Source organism: Mixophyes fleayi (assembly GCF_038048845.1).
Source record: "Mixophyes fleayi isolate aMixFle1 chromosome 4 unlocalized genomic scaffold, aMixFle1.hap1 SUPER_4_unloc_1, whole genome shotgun sequence".
Classification (NCBI taxonomy): Eukaryota; Metazoa; Chordata; class Amphibia; order Anura; family Limnodynastidae; genus Mixophyes; species Mixophyes fleayi.
The window spans coordinates 274,539-293,719 of record NW_027445887.1 but is presented as its reverse complement, the minus strand read 5'-3'; the positions used below and the strand labels follow the sequence as shown (position 1 = coordinate 293,719).

The following is a 19,181-nucleotide window of genomic DNA, read 5'->3' as shown; positions in this document are numbered from 1 at the left end:
ACTTGCCGTAACTCCCTGCCTAAAATTAAACAAGACATTACAGTTACATCCTGTAGCCTGAAGGGGTTAATTGTATTAATTAACCATAGAGCAACAGCGAAACATAACTATAATTTACAAAGCATCTTCTTGTAAATTAGTTACTAGTGAAGAGACAATTGAAGAACATTATTCAGCGTTAATTCCAAACAGTGTAGCTGCCTCGTTAGCGCAGTAGGTAGCGCGTCAGTCTCATAATCTGAAGGTCGTGAGTTCGATCCTCACATGGGGCAACCTGTCTTTTTCTCACCCCTCTCTATGTTCTTTCTATGTTGTCAAACCAGCCATATTGCTCTGAGACGACTTAGAGGTTGCACTGACAACCCAAGGTTCCAGTGAGTGGGCAAGAACTGATTCATATGGCTATTGCCCTCCTAATCACTTGAACCTGATGCTCAATAGGATTGCTGTGTTCAAAATGTGTAAGTGTCTGGGCACTTCAGCATAAAGTGATGGGAGACACCTAGTTGAGTGTAGTGTATTCCTTCATATGTAGGGATCTACTTATAGTGCAGAGGAGGTTTAGTTGAGATCAGATCTTCCCTAACACCAATACATCAAAAGTAAAATTGATCTTGTAACTATACAAGGTCTCCAACGTAATAGCAAAAAAGTAAAACTTAGATCAAACAAAAAACAAATTTAAAGATAAAAAAATGATGAAAACAAAATCTGACACTATTCCCTGTCCTTCTTCCCAGCATGAGGAAACCACTTTAATCACTGTGAGACACATGCAAAAATGTCTGAATGTCACACAAAATGAACGGCACTCCATAATTTAGGAAATTTTACCAACACCCAAATATAGTACACTTATGTGGTGTGAGGAGACACAAGGTGGGAAAGGACTGTCTCTGGATTCTGATTTTACTAAGAGACCACCCATCCAAGATGGACCCCTAATGAAGGACTAGGAAACAGGGACCCTGGGTACATCGATATGGGTAGGATAACACCCTCAGACAGTCAGTGTAAATAATCACATTTTTTTATCTAGTTGAGTCCAGATAGAGATCACTAAATGTCAGAAAGGATCACTCTCTATTACAGTGTCAGAGGTCAGGACAGGTCACAGCTGGTGTTTCTGTAGTGTAGTGGTTATCACATTCGCCTCACACGCAAAAGGTCCCCAGTTCAAAACTGGGCAGAAACAGGCCTTAGTTCTCCTTTTATATAGGACATGTGAGATGTAAAATTGATATAATATCCTGTAAATACTATTTGTATCAACAGGAAGTTTTAATGGCATTGCATCAGTGTTCATTAGGGAAACTAGTGTATTGTAAGGAATAATACAACCCTGTAAGTGGCAAGTTATTTTTGGTACAGAATTTTAACAAGACAAACATAAGCATGCAGGATGTTCGATACTAGAGTAGTGGGATCTGTAGGGGTGAGGGTGTCAGAGTGAAGTTAGCCATGCATTGGGAAGGGGGGAACATTGTGGGGAAGTGGAGGGCCCCTGTTCTAATCATCTGTCCTGGGACCCATGATCTCTGATGACGGCCTTACCTCTTCCTATACAAGCAAGTTTTCTACTGGCTGTTCCCATTGTTTGACTACACTGCTTGCTTACATGTACAACACCATCTATCTCTCCACCTTCATTCATGATTCAACAATCTTTTCCATACGCCTCCTGTATATCTTAGCAATAGCTCCTGTCGGGCACCTAACCTCTCTATGTCTTTCAGGAACAAGTCCCAGGGATGATGTCAATGAGGTTTCAGGGAGAGATAGAAAGGGGCATTGCTTCCCAGCTTCTATATTGAATGCTGTGCGGAAGCGATTTATCTGCCAGGAACCACTCATCATTGTTCTTGGCCATGACACAGGGATCTGTGACTTGCCGTAACTCCCTGCCTAAAATTAAACAAGACATTACAGTTACATCCTGTAGCCTGAAGGGGTTAATTGTATTAATTAACCATAGAGCAACAGCGAAACATAACTATAATTTACAAAGCATCTTCTTGTAAATTAGTTACTAGTGAAGAGACAATTGAAGAACATTATTCAGCGTTAATTCCAAACAGTGTAGCTGCCTCGTTAGCGCAGTAGGTAGCGCGTCAGTCTCATAATCTGAAGGTCGTGAGTTCGATCCTCACATGGGGCAACCTGTCTTTTTCTCACCCCTCTCTATGTTCTTTCTATGTTGTCAAACCAGCCATATTGCTCTGAGACGACTTAGAGGTTGCACTGACAACCCAAGGTTCCAGTGAGTGGGCAAGAACTGATTCATATGGCTATTGCCCTCCTAATCACTTGAACCTGATGCTCAATAGGATTGCTGTGTTCAAAATGTGTAAGTGTCTGGGCACTTCAGCATAAAGTGATGGGAGACACCTAGTTGAGTGTAGTGTATTCCTTCATATGTAGGGATCTACTTATAGTGCAGAGGAGGTTTAGTTGAGATCAGATCTTCCCTAACACCAATACATCAAAAGTAAAATTGATCTTGTAACTATACAAGGTCTCCAACGTAATAGCAAAAAAGTAAAACTTAGATCAAACAAAAAACAAATTTAAAGATAAAAAAATGATGAAAACAAAATCTGACACTATTCCCTGTCCTTCTTCCCAGCATGAGGAAACCACTTTAATCACTGTGAGACACATGCAAAAATGTCTGAATGTCACACAAAATGAACGGCACTCCATAATTTAGGAAATTTTACCAACACCCAAATATAGTACACTTATGTGGTGTGATGAGACACAAGGTGGGAAAGGACTGTCTCTGGATTCTGATTTTACTAAGAGACCACCCATCCAAGATGGACCCCTAATGAAGGACTAGGAAACAGGGACCCTGGGTACATCGATATGGGTAGGATAACACCCTCAGACAGTCAGTGTAAATAATCACATTTTTTTATCTAGTTGAGTCCAGATAGAGATCACTAAATGTCAGAAAGGATCACTCTCTATTACAGTGTCAGAGGTCAGGACAGGACACAGCTGGTGTTTCTGTAGTGTAGTGGTTATCACGTTCGCCTCACACACGAAAGGTCCCCAGTTCGAAACTGGGCAGAAACAGGCCTGAGTTCTCCTTTTATATAGGACATGTGAGATTTAAAATTGATATAATATCCTGTAAATACTATTTGTATCAACAGGAAGTTTTAATGGCATTGCATCAGTGTTCATTAGGGAAACTAGTGTATTGTAAGGAATAATACAACCCTGTAAGTGGCAAGTTATTTTTGGTACAGAATTTTAACAAGACAAACATAAGCATGCAGGATGTTCGATACTAGAGTAGTGGGATCTGTAGGGGTGAGGGTGTCAGAGTGAAGTTAGCCATGCATTGGGAACGGGGGAACATTGTGGGGAGGTGGAGGGGCCCTGTTCTAATCATCTGTCCTGGGACCCATGATCTCTGATGACGGCCTTACCTCTTCCTATACAAGCAAGTTTTCTACTGGCTGTTCCCATTGTTTGACTACACTGCTTGCTTACATGTACAACACCATCTATCTCTCCACCTTCATTCATGATTCAACAATCTTTTCCATACGCCTCCTGTATATCTTAGCAATAGCTCCTGTCGGGCACCTAACCTCTCTATGTCTTTCAGGAACAAGTCCCAGGGATGATGTCAATGAGGTTTCAGGGAGAGATAGAAAGGGGCATTGCTTCCCAGCTTCTATATTGAATGCTGTGCGGAAGCGATTTATCTGCCAGGAACCACTCATCATTGTTCTTGGCCATGACACAGGGATCTGTGACTTGCCGTAACTCCCTGCCTAAAATTAAACAAGACATTACAGTTACATCCTGTAGCCTGAAGGGGTTCATTTTATTAATTAACCATAGAGCAACAGCGAAACATAACTATAATTTACAAAGCATATTCTTGTAAATTAGTTACTAGTGAAGAGACAATTGAAGAACATTATTCAGCGTTAATTCCAAACAGTGTAGCTGCCTCGTTAGCGCAGTAGGTAGCGCGTCAGTCTCATAATCTGAAGGTCGTGAGTTCGATCCTCACATGGGGCAACCTGTCTTTTTCTCACCCCTCTCTATGTTCTTTCTATGTTGTCAAACCAGCCATATTGCTCTGAGACGACTTAGAGGTTGCACTGACAGCCCAAGGTTCCAGTGAGTGGGCAAGAACTCTTAATCTGAAGGTCGTGAGTTCGATCCTCACATGGGGCAACCTGTCTTTTTCTCACCGCTCTCTATGTTCTTTCTATGTTGTCAAACCAGCCATATTGCTCTGAGACGACTTAGAGGTTGCACTGACAGCCCAAGGTTCCAGTGAGTGGGCAAGAACTCTTAATCTGAAGGTCGTGAGTTCGATCCTCACATGGGGCAACCTGTCTTTTTCTCACCCCTCTCTATGTTCTTTCTATGTTGTCAAACCAGCCATATTGCTCTGAGACGACTTAGAGGTTGCACTGACAGCCCAAGGTTCCAGTGAGTGGGCAAGAACTGATTCATATGGCTATTGCCCTCCTAATCACTTGAACCTGATGCTCAATAGGATTGCTGTGTTCAAAATGTGTAAGTGTCTGGGCACTTCAGCATAAAGTGATGGGAGACACCTAGTTGAGTGTAGTGTATTCCTTCATATGTAGGGATCTACTTATAGTGCAGAGGAGGTTTAGTTGAGATCAGATCTTCCCTAACACCAATACATCAAAAGTAAAATTGATCTTGTAACTATACAAGGTCTCCAACGTAATAGCAAAAAAGTAAAACTTAGATCAAACAAAAAACAAATTTAAAGATAAAAAAATGATGAAAACAAAATCTGACACTATTCCCTGTCCTTCTTCCCAGCATGGGGAAACCACTTTAATCACTGTGAGACACATGCAAAAATGTCTGAATGTCACACAAAATGAACGGCACTCCATAATTTAGGAAATTTTACCAACACCCAAATATAGTACACTTATGTGGTGTGATGAGACACAAGGTGGGAAAGGACTGTCTCTGGATTCTGATTTTACTAAGAGACCACCCATCCAAGATGGACCCCTAATGAAGGACTAGGAAACAGGGACCCTGGGTACATCGATATGGGTAGGATAACACCCTCAGACAGTCAGTGTAAATAATCACATTTTTTTATCAAGTTGAGTCCAGATAGAGATCACTAAATGTCAGAAAGGATCACTCTCTATTACAGTGTCAGAGGTCAGGACAGGACACAGCTGGTGTTTCTGTAGTGTAGTGGTTATCACGTTCGCCTCACACGCGAAAGGTCCCCAGTTCGAAACTGGGCAGAAACAGGCCTGAGTTCTCCTTTTATATAGGACATGTGAGATGTAAAATTGATATAATATCCTGTAAATACTATTTGTATCAACAGGAAGTTTTAATGGCATTGCATCAGTGTTCATTAGGGAAACTAGTGTATTGTAAGGAATAATACAACCCTGTAAGTGGCAAGTTATTTTTGGTACAGAATTTTAACAAGACAAACATAAGCATGCAGGATGTTCGATACTAGAGTAGTGGGATCTGTAGGGGTGAGGGTGTCAGAGTGAAGTTAGCCATGCATTGGGAACGGGGGAACATTGTGGGGAGGTGGAGGGGCCCTGTTCTAATCATCTGTCCTGGGACCCATGATCTCTGATGACGGCCTTACCTCTTCCTATACAAGCAAGTTTTCTACTGGCTGTTCCCATTGTTTGACTACACTGCTTGCTTACATGTACAACACCATCTATCTCTCCACCTTCATTCATGATTCAACAATCTTTTCCATACGCCTCCTGTATATCTTAGCAATAGCTCCTGTCGGGCACCTAACCTCTCTATGTCTTTCAGGAACAAGTCCCAGGGATGATGTCAATGAGGTTTCAGGGAGAGATAGAAAGGGGCATTGCTTCCCAGCTTCTATATTGAATGCTGTGCGGAAGCGATTTATCTGCCAGGAACCACTCATCATTGTTCTTGGCCATGACACAGGGATCTGTGACTTGCCGTAACTCCCTGCCTAAAATTAAACAAGACATTACAGTTACATCCTGTAGCCTGAAGGGGTTCATTTTATTAATTAACCATAGAGCAACAGCGAAACATAACTATAATTTACAAAGCATCTTCTTGTAAATTAGTTACTAGTGAAGAGACAATTGAAGAACATTATTCAGCGTTAATCCCAAACAGTGTAGCTGCCTCGTTAGCGCAGTAGGTAGCGCGTCAGTCTCATAATCTGAAGGTCGTGAGTTCAATCCTCACATGGGGCAACCTGTCTTTTTCTCACCCCTCTCTATGTTCTGTCTATGTTGTCAAACCAGCCATATTGCTCTGAGACGACTTAGAGGTTGCACTGACAGCCCAAGGTTCCAGTGAGTGGGCAAGAACTGATTCATATGGCTATTGCCCTCCTAATCACTTGAACCTGATGCTCAATAGGATTGCTGTGTTCAAAATGTGTAATCCCAAAAGTGATGGGAGACACCTAGTTGAGTGTAGTGTATTCCTTCATATGTAGGGATCTACTTATAGTGCAGAGGAGGTTTAGTTGAGATCAGATCTTCCCTAACACCAATACATCAAAAGTAAAATTGATCTTGTAACTATACAAGGTCTCCAACGTAATAGCAAAAAAGTAAAACTTAGATCAAACAAAAAACAAATTTAAAGATAAAAAAATGATGAAAACAAAATCTGACACTATTCCCTGTCCTTCTTCCCAGCATGAGGAAACCACTTTAATCACTGTGAGACACATGCAAAAATGTCTGAATGTCACACAAAATGAACGGCACTCCATAATTTAGGAAATTTTACCAACACCCAAATATAGTACACTTATGTGGTGTGATGAGACACAAGGTGGGAAAGGACTGTCTCTGGATTCTGATTTTACTAAGAGACCACCCATCCAAGATGGACCCCTAATGAAGGACTAGGAAACAGGGACCCTGGGTACATCGATATGGGTAGGATAACACCCTCAGACAGTCAGTGTAAATAATCACATTTTTTTATCAAGTTGAGTCCAGATAGAGATCACTAAATGTCAGAAAGGATCACTCTCTATTACAGTGTCAGAGGTCAGAACAGGTCACAGCTGGTGTTTCTGTAGTGTAGTGGTTATCACGTTCGCCTCACACGCGAAAGGTCCCCAGTTCGAAACTGGGCAGAAACAGGCCTTAGTTCTCCTTTTATATAGGACATGTGAGATGTAAAATTGATATAATATCCTGTAAATACTATTTGTATCAACAGGAAGTTTTAATGGCATTGCATCAGTGTTCATTAGGGAAACTAGTGTATTGAAAGGAATAATACAACCCTGTAAGTAGCAAGTTATTTTTGGTACAGAATTTTAACAAGACAAACATAAGCATGCAGGATGTTCGATACTAGAGTAGTGGGATCTGTAGGGGTGAGGGTGTCAGAGTGAAGTTAGCCATGCATTGGGAACGGGGGAACATTGTGGGGAGGTGGAGGGGCCCTGTTCTAATCATCTGTCCTGGGACCCATGATCTCTGATGACGGCCTTACCTCTTCCTATACAAGCAAGTTTTCTACTGGCTGTTCCCATTGTTTGACTACACTGCTTGCTTACATGTACAACACCATCTATCTCTCCACCTTCATTCATGATTCAACAATCTTCTCCATACGCCTCCTGTATATCTTAGCAATAGCTCCTGTCGGGCACCTAACCTCTCTATGTCTTTCAGGAACAAGTCCCAGGGATGATGTCAATGAGGTTTCAGGGAGAGATAGAAAGGGGCATTGCTTCCCAGCTTCTATATTGAATGCTGTGCGGAAGCGATTTATCTGCCAGGAACCACTCATCATTGTTCTTGGCCATGACACAGGGATCTGTGACTTGCCGTAACTCCCTGCCTAAAAATAAACAAGACATTACAGTTACATCCTGTAGCCTGAAGGGGTTCATTTTATTAATTGACCATAGAGCAACAGCGAAACATAACTATAATTTACAAAGCATATTCTTGTAAATTAGTTACTAGTGAAGAGACAATTGAAGAACATTATTCAGCGTTAATTCCAAACAGTGTAGCTGCCTCGTTAGCGCAGTAGGTAGCGCGTCAGTCTCATAATCTGAAGGTCGTGAGTTCGATCCTCACATGGGGCAACCTGTCTTTTTCTCACCCCTCTCTATGTTCTTTCTATGTTGTCAAACCAGCCATATTGCTCTGAGATGACTTAGAGGTTGCACTGACAGCCCAAGGTTCCAGTGAGTGGGCAAGAACTGATTCATATGGCTATTGCCCTCCTAATCACTTGAACCTGATGCTCAATAGGATTGCTGTGTTCAAAATGTGTAAGTGTCTGGGCACTTCAGCATAAAGTGATGGGAGACACCTAGTTGAGTGTAGTGTATTCCTTCATATGTAGGGATCTACTTATAGTGCAGAGGAGGTTTAGTTGAGATCAGATCTTCCCTAACACCAATACATCAAAAGTAAAATTGATCTTGTAACTATACAAGGTCTCCAACGTAATAGCAAAAAAGTAAAACTTAGATCAAACAAAAAACAAATTTAAAGATAAAAAAATGATGAAAACAAAATCTGACACTATTCCCTGTCCTTCTTCCCAGCATGAGGAAACCACTTTAATCACTGTGAGACACATGCAAAAATGTCTGAATGTCACACAAAATGAACGGCACTCCATAATTTAGGAAATTTTACCAACACCCAAATATAGTACACTTATGTGGTGTGATGAGACACAAGGTGGGAAAGGACTGTCTCTGGATTCTGATTTTACTAAGAGACCACCCATCCAAGATGGACCCCTAATGAAGGACTAGGAAACAGGGACCCTGGGTACATCGATATGGGTAGGATAACACCCTCAGACAGTCAGTGTAAATAATCACATTTTTTTATATAGTTGAGTCCAGATAGAGATCACTAAATGTCAGAAAGGATCACTCTCTATTACAGTGTCAGAGGTCAGGACAGGACACAGCTGGTGTTTCTGTAGTGTAGTGGTTATCACGTTCGCCTCACACGCGAAAGGTCCCCAGTTCGAAACTGGGCAGAAACAGGCATTAGTTCTCCTTTTATATAGGACATGTGAGATGTAAAATTGATATAATATCCTGTAAATACTATTTGTATCAACAGGAAGTTTTAATGGCATTGCATCAGTGTTCATTAGGGAAACTAGTGTATTGAAAGGAATAATACAACCCTGTAAGTAGCAAGTTATTTTTGGTACAGAATTTTAACAAGACAAACATAAGCATGCAGGATGTTCGATACTAGAGTAGTGGGATCTGTAGGGGTGAGGGTGTCAGAGTGAAGTTAGCCATGCATTGGGAAGGGGGGAACATTGTGGGGAAGTGGAGGGCCCCTGTTCTAATCATCTGTCCTGGGACCCATGATCTCTGATGACGGCCTTACCTCTTCCTATACAAGCAAGTTTTCTACTGGCTGTTCCCATTGTTTGACTACACTGCTTGCTTACATGTACAACACCATCTATCTCTCCACCTTCATTCATGATTCAACAATCTTTTCCATACGCCTCCTGTATATCTTAGCAATAGCTCCTGTCGGGCACCTAACCTCTCTATGTCTTTCAGGAACAAGTCCCAGGGATGATGTCAATGAGGTTTCAGGGAGAGATAGAAAGTGGCATTGCTTCCCAGCTTCTATATTGAATGCTGTGCGGAAGCGATTTATCTGCCAGGAACCACTCATCATTGTTCTTGGCCATGACACAGGGATCTGTGACTTGCCGTAACTCCCTGACCAAAATTAAACAAGACATTACAGTTACATCCTGTAGCCTGAAGGGGTTCATTTTATTAATTAACCATAGAGCAACAGCGAAACATAACTATAATTTACAAAGCATATTCTTGTAAATTAGTTACTAGTGAAGAGACAATTGAAGAACATTATTCAGCGTTAATTCCAAACAGTGTAGCTGCCTCGTTAGCGCAGTAGGTAGCGCGTCAGTCTCATAATCTGAAGGTCGTGAGTTCGATCCTCACATGGGGCAACCTGTCTTTTTCTCACCCCTCTCTATGTTCTTTCTATGTTGTCAAACCAGCCATATTGCTCTGAGACGACTTAGAGGTTGCACTGACAGCCCAAGGTTCCAGTGAGTGGGCAAGAACTGATTCATATGGCTATTGCCCTCCTAATCACTTGAACCTGATGCTCAATAGGATTGCTGTGTTCAAAATGTGTAAGTGTCTGGGCACTTCAGCATAAAGTGATGGGAGACACCTAGTTGAGTGTAGTGTATTCCTTCATATGTAGGGATCTACTTATAGTGCAGAGGAGGTTTAGTTGAGATCAGATCTTCCCTAACACCAATACATCAAAAGTAAAATTGATCTTGTAACTATACAAGGTCTCCAACGTAATAGCAAAAAAGTAAAACTTAGATCAAACAAAAAACAAATTTAAAGATAAAAAAATGATGAAAACAAAATCTGACACTATTCCCTGTCCTTCTTCCCAGCATGAGGAAACCACTTTAATCACTGTGAGACACATGCAAAAATGTCTGAATGTCACACAAAATGAACGGCACTCCATAATTTAGGAAATTTTACCAACACCCAAATATAGTACACTTATGTGGTGTGATGAGACACAAGGTGGGAAAGGACTGTCTCTGGATTCTGATTTTACTAAGAGACCACCCATCCAAGATGGACCCCTAATGAAGGACTAGGAAACAGGGACCCTGGGTACATCGATATGGGTAGGATAACACCCTCAGACAGTCAGTGTAAATAATCACATTTTTTTATCAAGTTGAGTCCAGATAGAGATCACTAAATGTCAGAAAGGATCACTCTCTATTACAGTGTCAGAGGTCAGGACAGGACACAGCTGGTGTTTCTGTAGTGTAGTGGTTATCACGTTCGCCTCACACGCGAAAGGTCCCCAGTTCGAAACTGGGCAGAAACAGGCCTTAGTTCTCCTTTTATATAGGACATGTGAGATGTAAAATTGATATAATATCCTGTAAATACTATTTGTATCAACAGGAAGTTTTAATGGCATTGCATCAGTGTTCATTAGGGAAACTAGTGTATTGAAAGGAATAATACAACCCTGTAAGTAGCAAGTTATTTTTGGTACAGAATTTTAACAAGACAAATATAAGCATGCAGGATGTTCGATACTAGAGTAGTGGGATCTGTAGGGTTGAGGGTGTCAGAGTGAAGTTAGCCATGCATTGGGAAGGGGGGAACATTGTGGGGAGGTGGAGGGGCCCTGTTCTAATCATCTGTCCTGGGACCCATGATCTCTGATGACAGCCTTACCTCTTCCTATACAAGCAAGTTTTCTACTGGCTGTTCCCATTGTTTGACTACACTGCTTGCTTACATGTACAACACCATGTATCTCTCCACCTTCATTCATGATTCAACAATCTTTTCCATACGCCTCCTGTATATCTTAGCAATAGCTCCTGTCGGGCACCTAACCTCTCTATGTCTTTCAGGAACAAGTCCCAGGGATGATGTCAATGAGGTTTCAGGGAGAGATAGAAAGGGGCATTGCTTCCCAGCTTCTATATTGAATGCTGTGTGGAAGCGATTTATCTGCCAGGAACCACTCATCATTGTTCTTGGCCATGACACAGGGATCTGTGACTTGCCGTAACTCCCTGCCTAAAATTAAACAAGACATTACAGTTACATCCTGTAGCCTGAAGGGGTTAATTTTATTAATTAACCATAGAGCAACAGCGAAACATAACTATAATTTACAAAGCATCTTCTTGTAAATTAGTTACTAGTGAAGAGACAATTGAAGAACATTATTCAGCGTTAATTCCAAACAGTGTAGCTGCCTCGTTAGCGCGTCAGTCTCATAATCTGAAGGTCGTGAGTTCGATCCTCACATGGGGCAACCTGTTTTTTTCTCACCCCTCTCTATGTTCTTTCTATGTTGTCAAACCAGCCATATTGCTCTGAGATGACTTAGAGGTTGCACTGACAGCCCAAGGTTCCAGTGAGTGGGCAAGAACTGATTCATATGGCTATTGCCCTCCTAATTGAACCTGATGCTCAATAGGATTGCTGTGTTCAAAATGTGTAAGTGTCTGGGCACTTCAGCATAAAGTGATGGGAGACACCTAGTTGAGTGTAGTGTATTCCTTCATATGTAGGGATCTACTTATAGTGCAGAGGAGGTTTAGTTGAGATCAGATCTTTCCTAACACCAATACATCAAAAGTAAAATTGATCTTGTAACTATACAAGGTCTCCAACGTAATAGCAAAAAAGTAAAACTTAGATCAAACAAAAAACAAATTTAAAGATAAAAAAATGATGAAAACAAAATCTGACACTATTCCCTGTCCTTCTTCCCAGCATGAGGAAACCACTTTAATCACTGTGAGACACATGCAAAAATGTCTGAATGTCACACAAAATGAACGGCACTCCATAATTTAGGAAATTTTACCAACACCCAAATATAGTACACTTATGTGGTGTGATGAGACACAAGGTGGGAAAGGACTGTCTCTGGATTCTGATTTTACTAAGAGACCACCCATCCAAGATGGACCCCTAATGAAGGACTAGGAAACAGGGACCCTGGGTACATCGATATGGGTAGGATAACACCCTCAGACAGTCAGTGTAAATAATCACATTTTTTTATCTAGTTGAGTCCAGATAGAGATCACTAAATGTCAGAAAGGATCACTCTCTATTACAGTGTCAGAGGTCAGGACAGGTCACAGCTGGTGTTTCTGTAGTGTAGTGGTTATCACGTTCGCCTCACACGCGAAAGGTCCCCAGTTCGAAACTGGGCAGAAACAGGCCTTAGTTCTCCTTTTATATAGGACATGTGAGATGTAAAATTGATATAATATCCTGTAAATACTATTTGTATCAACAGGAAGTTTTAATGGCATTGCATCAGTGTTCATTAGGGAAACTAGTGTATTGTAAGGAATAATACAACCCTGTAAGTGGCAAGTTATTTTTGGTACAGAATTTTAACAAGACAAACATAAGCATGCAGGATGTTCGATACTAGAGTAGTAGGATCTGTAGGGGTGAGGGTGTCAGAGTGAAGTTAGCCATGCATTGGGAAGGGGGGAACATTGTGTGGAAGTGGAGGGCCCCTGTTCTAATCATCTGTCCTGGGACCCATGATCTCTGATGACGGCCTTACCTCTTCCTATACAAGCAAGTTTTCTACTGGCTGTTCCCATTGTTTGACTACACTGCTTGCTTACATGTACAACACCATCTATCTCTCCACCTTCATTCATGATTCAACAATCTTTTCCATACGCCTCCTGTATATCTTAGCAATAGCTCCTGTCGGGCACCTAACCTCTCTATGTCTTTCAGGAACAAGTCCCAGGGATGATGTCAATGAGGTTTCAGGGAGAGATAGAAAGGGGCATTGCTTCCCAGCTTCTATATTGAATGCTGTGCGGAAGCGATTTATCTGCCAGGAACCACTCATCATTGTTCTTGGCCATGACACAGGGATCTGTGACTTGCCGTAACTCCCTGCCTAAAATTAAACAAGACATTACAGTTACATCCTGTAGCCTGAAGGGGTTCATTTTATTAATTAACCATAGAGCAACAGCGAAACATAACTATAATTTACAAAGCATATTCTTGTAAATTAGTTACTAGTGAAGAGACAATTGAAGAACATTATTCAGCGTTAATTCCAAACAGTGTAGCTGCCTCGTTAGCGCAGTAGGTAGTGCGTCAGTCTCATAATCTGAAGGTCGTGAGTTCGATCCTCACATGGGGCAACCTGTCTTTTTCTCACCCCTCTCTATGTTCTTTCTATGTTGTCAAACCAGCCATATTGCTCTGAGACGACTTAGAGGTTGCACTGACAACCCAAGGTTCCAGTGAGTGGGCAAGAACTGATTCATATGGCTATTGCCCTCCTAATCACTTGAACCTGATGCTCAATAGGATTGCTGTGTTCAAAATGTGTAAGTGTCTGGGCACTTCAGCATAAAGTGATGGGAGACACCTAGTTGAGTGTAGTGTATTCCTTCATATGTAGGGATCTACTTATAGTGCAGAGGAGGTTTAGTTGAGATCAGATCTTCCCTAACACCAATACATCAAAAGTAAAATTGATCTTGTAACTATACAAGGTCTCCAACGTAATAGCAAAAAAGTAAAACTTAGATCAAACAAAAAACAAATTTAAAGATAAAAAAATGATGAAAACAAAATCTGACACTATTCCCTGTCCTTCTTCCCAGCATGAGGAAACCACTTTAATCACTGTGAGACACATGCAAAAATGTCTGAATGTCACACAAAATGAACGGCACTCCATAATTTAGGAAATTTTACCAACATCCAAATATAGTACACTTATGTGGTGTGAGGAGACACAAGGTAGGAAAGGACTGTCTCTGGATTCTGATTTTACTAAGAGACCACCCATCCAAGATGGACCCCTAATGAAGGACTAGGAAACAGGGACCCTGGGTACATCGATATGGGTAGGATAACACCCTCAGACAGTCAGTGTAAATAATCACATTTTTTTATCAAGTTGAGTCCAGATAGAGATCACTAAATGTCAGAAAGGATCACTCTCTATTACAGTGTCAGAGGTCAGAACAGGACACAGCTGGTGTTTCTGTAGTGTAGTGGTTATCACGTTCGCCTCACACGCGAAAGGTCCCCAGTTCGAAACTGGGCAGAAACAGGCCTTAGTTCTCCTTTTATATAGGACATGTGAGATGTAAAATTGATATAATATCCTGTAAATACTATTTGTATCAACAGGAAGTTTTAATGGCATTGCATCAGTGTTCATTAGGGAAACTAGTGTATTGAAAGGAATAATACAACCCTGTAAGTAGCAAGTTATTTTTGGTACAGAATTTTAACAAGACAAACATAAGCATGCAGGATGTTCGATACTAGAGTAGTGGGATCTGTAGGGGTGAGGGTGTCAGAGTGAAGTTAGCCATGCATTGGGAAGGGGGGAACATTGTGGGGAGGTGGAGGGCCCCTGTTCTAATCATCTGTCCTGGGACCCATGATCTCTGATGACGGCCTTACCTCTTCCTATACAAGCAAGTTTTCTACTGGCTGTTCCCATTGTTTGACTACACTGCTTGCTTACATGTACAACACCATCTATCTCTCCACCTTCATTCATGATTCAACAATCTTTTCCATACGCCTCCTGTATATCTTAGCAATAGCTCCTGTCGGGCACCTAACCTCTCTATGTCTTTCAGGAACAAGTCCCAGGGATGATGTCAATGAGGTTTCAGGGAGAGATAGAAAGGGGCATTGCTTCCCAGCTTCTATATTGAATGCTGTGCGGAAGCGATTTATCTGCCAGGAACCACTCATCATTGTTCTTGGCCATGACACAGGGATCTGTGACTTGCCGTAACTCCCTGCCTAAAATTAAACAAGACATTACAGTTACATCCTGTAGCCTGAAGGGGTTCATTTTATTAATTAACCATAGAGCAACAGCGAAACATAACTATAATTTACAAAGCATCTTCTTGTAAATTAGTTACTAGTGAAGAGACAATTGAAGAACATTATTCAGCGTTAATTCCAAACAGTGTAGCTGCCTCGTTAGCGCGTCAGTCTCATAATCTGAAGGTCGTGAGTTCGATCCTCACATGGGGCAACCTGTCTTTTTCTCACCCCTCTCTATGTTTTTTCTATGTTGTCAAACCAGCCATATTGCTCTGAGACGACTTAGAGGTTGCACTGACAACCCAAGGTTCCAGTGAGTGGGCAAGAACTGATTCATATGGCTATTGCCCTCCTAATCACTTGAACCTGATGCTCAATAGGATTGCTGTGTTCAAAATGTGTAAGTGTCTGGGCACTTCAGCATAAAGTGATGGGAGACACCTAGTTGAGTGTAGTGTATTCCTTCATATGTAGGGATCTACTTATAGTGCAGAGGAGGTTTAGTTGAGATCAGATCTTCCCTAACACCAATACATCAAAAGTAAAATTGATCTTGTAACTATACAAGGTCTCCAACGTAATAGCAAAAAAGTAAAACTTAGATCAAACAAAAAACAAATTTAAAGATAAAAAAATGATGAAAACAAAATCTGACACTATTCCCTGTCCTTCTTCCCAGCATGAGGAAACCACTTTAATCACTGTGAGACACATGCAAAAATGTCTGAATGTCACACAAAATGAACGGCACTCCATAATTTAGGAAATTTTACCAACACCCAAATATAGTACACTTATGTGGTGTGAGGAGACACAAGGTGGGAAAGGACTGTCTCTGGATTCTGATTTTACTAAGAGACCACCCATCCAAGATGGACCCCTAATGAAGGACTAGGAAACAGGGACCCTGGGTACATCGATATGGGTAGGATAACACCCTCAGACAGTCAGTGTAAATAATCACATTTTTTTATCTAGTTGAGTCCAGATAGAGATCACTAAATGTCAGAAAGGATCACTCTCTATTACAGTGTCAGAGGTCAGAACAGGACACAGCTGGTGTTTCTGTAGTGTAGTGGTTATCACGTTCGCCTCACACGCGAAAGGTCCCCAGTTCGAAACTGGGCAGAAACAGGCCTTAGTTCTCCTTTTATATAGGACATGTGAGATGTAAAATTGATATAATATCCTGTAAATACTATTTGTATCAACAGGAAGTTTTAATGGCATTGCATCAGTGTTCATTAGGGAAACTAGTGTATTGAAAGGAATAATACAACCCTGTAAGTAGCAAGTTATTTTTGGTACAGAATTTTAACAAGACAAACATAAGCATGCAGGATGTTCGATACTAGAGTAGTGGGATCTGTAGGGGTGAGGGTGTCAGAGTGAAGTTAGCCATGCATTGGGAAGGGGGGAACATTGTGGGGAGGTGGAGGGCCCCTGTTCTAATCATCTGTCCTGGGACCCATGATCTCTGATGACGGCCTTACCTCTTCCTATACAAGCAAGTTTTCTACTGGCTGTTCCCATTGTTTGACTACACTGCTTGCTTACATGTACAACACCATCTATCTCTCCACCTTCATTCATGATTCAACAATCTTTTCCATACGCCTCCTGTATATCTTAGCAATAGCTCCTGTCGGGCACCTAACCTCTCTATGTCTTTCAGGAACAAGTCCCAGGGATGATGTCAATGAGGTTTCAGGGAGAGATAGAAAGGGGCATTGCTTCCCAGCTTCTATATTGAATGCTGTGCGGAAGCGATTTATCTGCCAGGAACCACTCATCATTGTTCTTGGCCATGACACAGGGATCTGTGACTTGCCGTAACTCCCTGCCTAAAATTAAACAAGACATTACAGTTACATCCTGTAGCCTGAAGGGGTTCATTTTATTAATTAACCATAGAGCAACAGCGAAACATAACTATAATTTACAAAGCATCTTCTTGTAAATTAGTTACTAGTGAAGAGACAATTGAAGAACATTATTCAGCGTTAATTCCAAACAGTGTAGCTGCCTCGTTAGCGCGTCAGTCTCATAATCTGAAGGTCGTGAGTTCGATCCTCACATGGGGCAACCTGTCTTTTTCTCACCCCTCTCTATGTTTTTTCTATGTTGTCAAACCAGCCATATTGCTCTGAGACGACTTAGAGGTTGCACTGACAACCCAAGGTTCCAGTGAGTGGGCAAGAACTGATTCATATGGCTATTGCCCTCCTAATCACTTGAACCTGATGCTCAATAGGATTGCTGTGTTCAAAATGTGTAAGTGTCTGGGCACTTCAGCATAAAGTGATGGGAGACACCTAGTTGAGTGTAGTGTATTCCTTCATATGTAGGGATCTACTTATAGTGCAGAGGAGGTTTAGTTGAGATCAGATCTTCCCTAACACCAATACATCAAAAGTAAAATTGATCTTGTAACTATACAAGGTCTCCAACGTAATAGCAAAAAAGTAAAACTTAGATCAAACAAAAAACAAATTTAAAGATAAAAAAATGATGAAAACAAAATCTGACACTATTCCCTGTCCTTCTTCCCAGCATGAGGAAACCACTTTAATCACTGTGAGACACATGCAAAAATGTCTGAATGTCACACAAAATGAACGGCACTCCATAATTTAGGAAATTTTACCAACACCCAAATATAGTACACTTATGTGGTGTGAGGAGACACAAGGTGGGAAAGGACTGTCTCTGGATTCTGATTTTACTAAGAGACCACCCATCCAAGATGGACCCCTAATGAAGGACTAGGAAACAGGGACCCTGGGTACATCGATATGGGTAGGATAACACCCTCAGACAGTCAGTGTAAATAATCACATTTTTTTATCTAGTTGAGTCCAGATAGAGATCACTAAATGTCAGAAAGGATCACTCTCTATTACAGTGTCAGAGGTCAGGACAGGTCACAGCTGGTGTTTCTGTAGTGTAGTGGTTATCACATTCGCCTCACACGCGAAAGGTCCCCAGTTCAAAACTGGGCAGAAACAGGCCTTAGTTCTCCTTTTATATAGGACATGTGAGATGTAAAATTGATATAATATCCTGTAAATACTATTTGTATCAACAGGAAGTTTTAATGGCATTGCATCAGTGTTCATTAGGGAAACTAGTGTATTGTAAGGAATAATACAACCCTGTAAGTGGCAAGTTATTTTTGGTACAGAATTTTAACAAGACAAACATAAGCATGCAGGATGTTCGATACTAGAGTAGTGGGATCTGTAGGGGTGAGGGTGTCAGAGTGAAGTTAGCCATGCATTGGGAAGGGGGGAACATTGTGGGGAAGTGGAGGGCCCCTGTTCTAATCATCTGTCCTGGGACCCATGATCTCTGATGACGGCCTTACCTCTTCCTATACAAGCAAGTTTTCTACTGGCTGTTCCCATTGTTTGACTACACTGCTTGCTTACATGTACAACACCATCTATCTCTCCACCTTCATTCATGATTCAACAATCTTTTCCATACGCCTCCTGTATATCTTAGCAATAGCTCCTGTCGGGCACCTAACCTCTCTATGTCTTTCAGGAACAAGTCCCAGGGATGATGTCAATGAGGTTTCAGGGAGAGATAGAAAGGGGCATTGCTTCCCAGCTTCTATATTGAATGCTGTGCGGAAGCGATTTATCTGCCAGGAACCACTCATCATTGTTCTTGGCCATGACACAGGGATCTGTGACTTGCCGTAACTCCCTGCCTAAAATTAAACAAGACATTACAGTTACATCCTGTAGCC

At 41.4% G+C, this 19,181-nt stretch overlaps 17 non-coding genes across 17 annotated transcripts; all 17 read left to right on the top strand.

Moving 5' to 3' along the window:
- The first annotated feature begins 199 nt into the window (after positions 1-199).
- TRNAM-CAU (transfer RNA methionine (anticodon CAU)) lies at positions 200-272 on the top strand. The gene has a single exon. It is a non-coding gene; the product is annotated as a tRNA-Met (tRNA).
- An 850-nt stretch (positions 273-1,122) lies between these two features.
- TRNAV-CAC (transfer RNA valine (anticodon CAC)) lies at positions 1,123-1,195 on the top strand. Its single transcript has one exon. It is a non-coding gene; the product is annotated as a tRNA-Val (tRNA).
- Positions 1,196-2,085: 890 nt separating this feature from the next.
- TRNAM-CAU (transfer RNA methionine (anticodon CAU)) lies at positions 2,086-2,158 on the top strand. The gene has a single exon. It is a non-coding gene; the product is annotated as a tRNA-Met (tRNA).
- An 850-nt stretch (positions 2,159-3,008) lies between these two features.
- Positions 3,009-3,081, top strand: TRNAV-CAC (transfer RNA valine (anticodon CAC)). Its single transcript has one exon. It is a non-coding gene; the product is annotated as a tRNA-Val (tRNA).
- Positions 3,082-3,971: 890 nt separating this feature from the next.
- TRNAM-CAU (transfer RNA methionine (anticodon CAU)) lies at positions 3,972-4,044 on the top strand. The gene has a single exon. It is a non-coding gene; the product is annotated as a tRNA-Met (tRNA).
- Positions 4,045-5,212: 1,168 nt separating this feature from the next.
- TRNAV-CAC (transfer RNA valine (anticodon CAC)) lies at positions 5,213-5,285 on the top strand. Its single transcript has one exon. It is a non-coding gene; the product is annotated as a tRNA-Val (tRNA).
- An 890-nt stretch (positions 5,286-6,175) lies between these two features.
- On the top strand, positions 6,176-6,248 carry TRNAM-CAU (transfer RNA methionine (anticodon CAU)). The gene has a single exon. It is a non-coding gene; the product is annotated as a tRNA-Met (tRNA).
- An 835-nt stretch (positions 6,249-7,083) lies between these two features.
- TRNAV-CAC (transfer RNA valine (anticodon CAC)) lies at positions 7,084-7,156 on the top strand. The gene has a single exon. It is a non-coding gene; the product is annotated as a tRNA-Val (tRNA).
- Positions 7,157-8,046: 890 nt separating this feature from the next.
- Positions 8,047-8,119, top strand: TRNAM-CAU (transfer RNA methionine (anticodon CAU)). The gene has a single exon. It is a non-coding gene; the product is annotated as a tRNA-Met (tRNA).
- Positions 8,120-8,969: 850 nt separating this feature from the next.
- Positions 8,970-9,042, top strand: TRNAV-CAC (transfer RNA valine (anticodon CAC)). The gene has a single exon. It is a non-coding gene; the product is annotated as a tRNA-Val (tRNA).
- Positions 9,043-9,932: 890 nt separating this feature from the next.
- Positions 9,933-10,005, top strand: TRNAM-CAU (transfer RNA methionine (anticodon CAU)). Its single transcript has one exon. It is a non-coding gene; the product is annotated as a tRNA-Met (tRNA).
- Positions 10,006-10,855: 850 nt separating this feature from the next.
- TRNAV-CAC (transfer RNA valine (anticodon CAC)) lies at positions 10,856-10,928 on the top strand. Its single transcript has one exon. It is a non-coding gene; the product is annotated as a tRNA-Val (tRNA).
- Positions 10,929-12,725: 1,797 nt separating this feature from the next.
- TRNAV-CAC (transfer RNA valine (anticodon CAC)) lies at positions 12,726-12,798 on the top strand. Its single transcript has one exon. It is a non-coding gene; the product is annotated as a tRNA-Val (tRNA).
- Positions 12,799-13,688: 890 nt separating this feature from the next.
- On the top strand, positions 13,689-13,761 carry TRNAM-CAU (transfer RNA methionine (anticodon CAU)). Its single transcript has one exon. It is a non-coding gene; the product is annotated as a tRNA-Met (tRNA).
- Positions 13,762-14,611: 850 nt separating this feature from the next.
- Positions 14,612-14,684, top strand: TRNAV-CAC (transfer RNA valine (anticodon CAC)). The gene has a single exon. It is a non-coding gene; the product is annotated as a tRNA-Val (tRNA).
- A 1,801-nt stretch (positions 14,685-16,485) lies between these two features.
- Positions 16,486-16,558, top strand: TRNAV-CAC (transfer RNA valine (anticodon CAC)). Its single transcript has one exon. It is a non-coding gene; the product is annotated as a tRNA-Val (tRNA).
- Positions 16,559-18,359: 1,801 nt separating this feature from the next.
- Positions 18,360-18,432, top strand: TRNAV-CAC (transfer RNA valine (anticodon CAC)). Its single transcript has one exon. It is a non-coding gene; the product is annotated as a tRNA-Val (tRNA).
- The last annotated feature ends 749 nt before the right edge of the window (positions 18,433-19,181 follow it).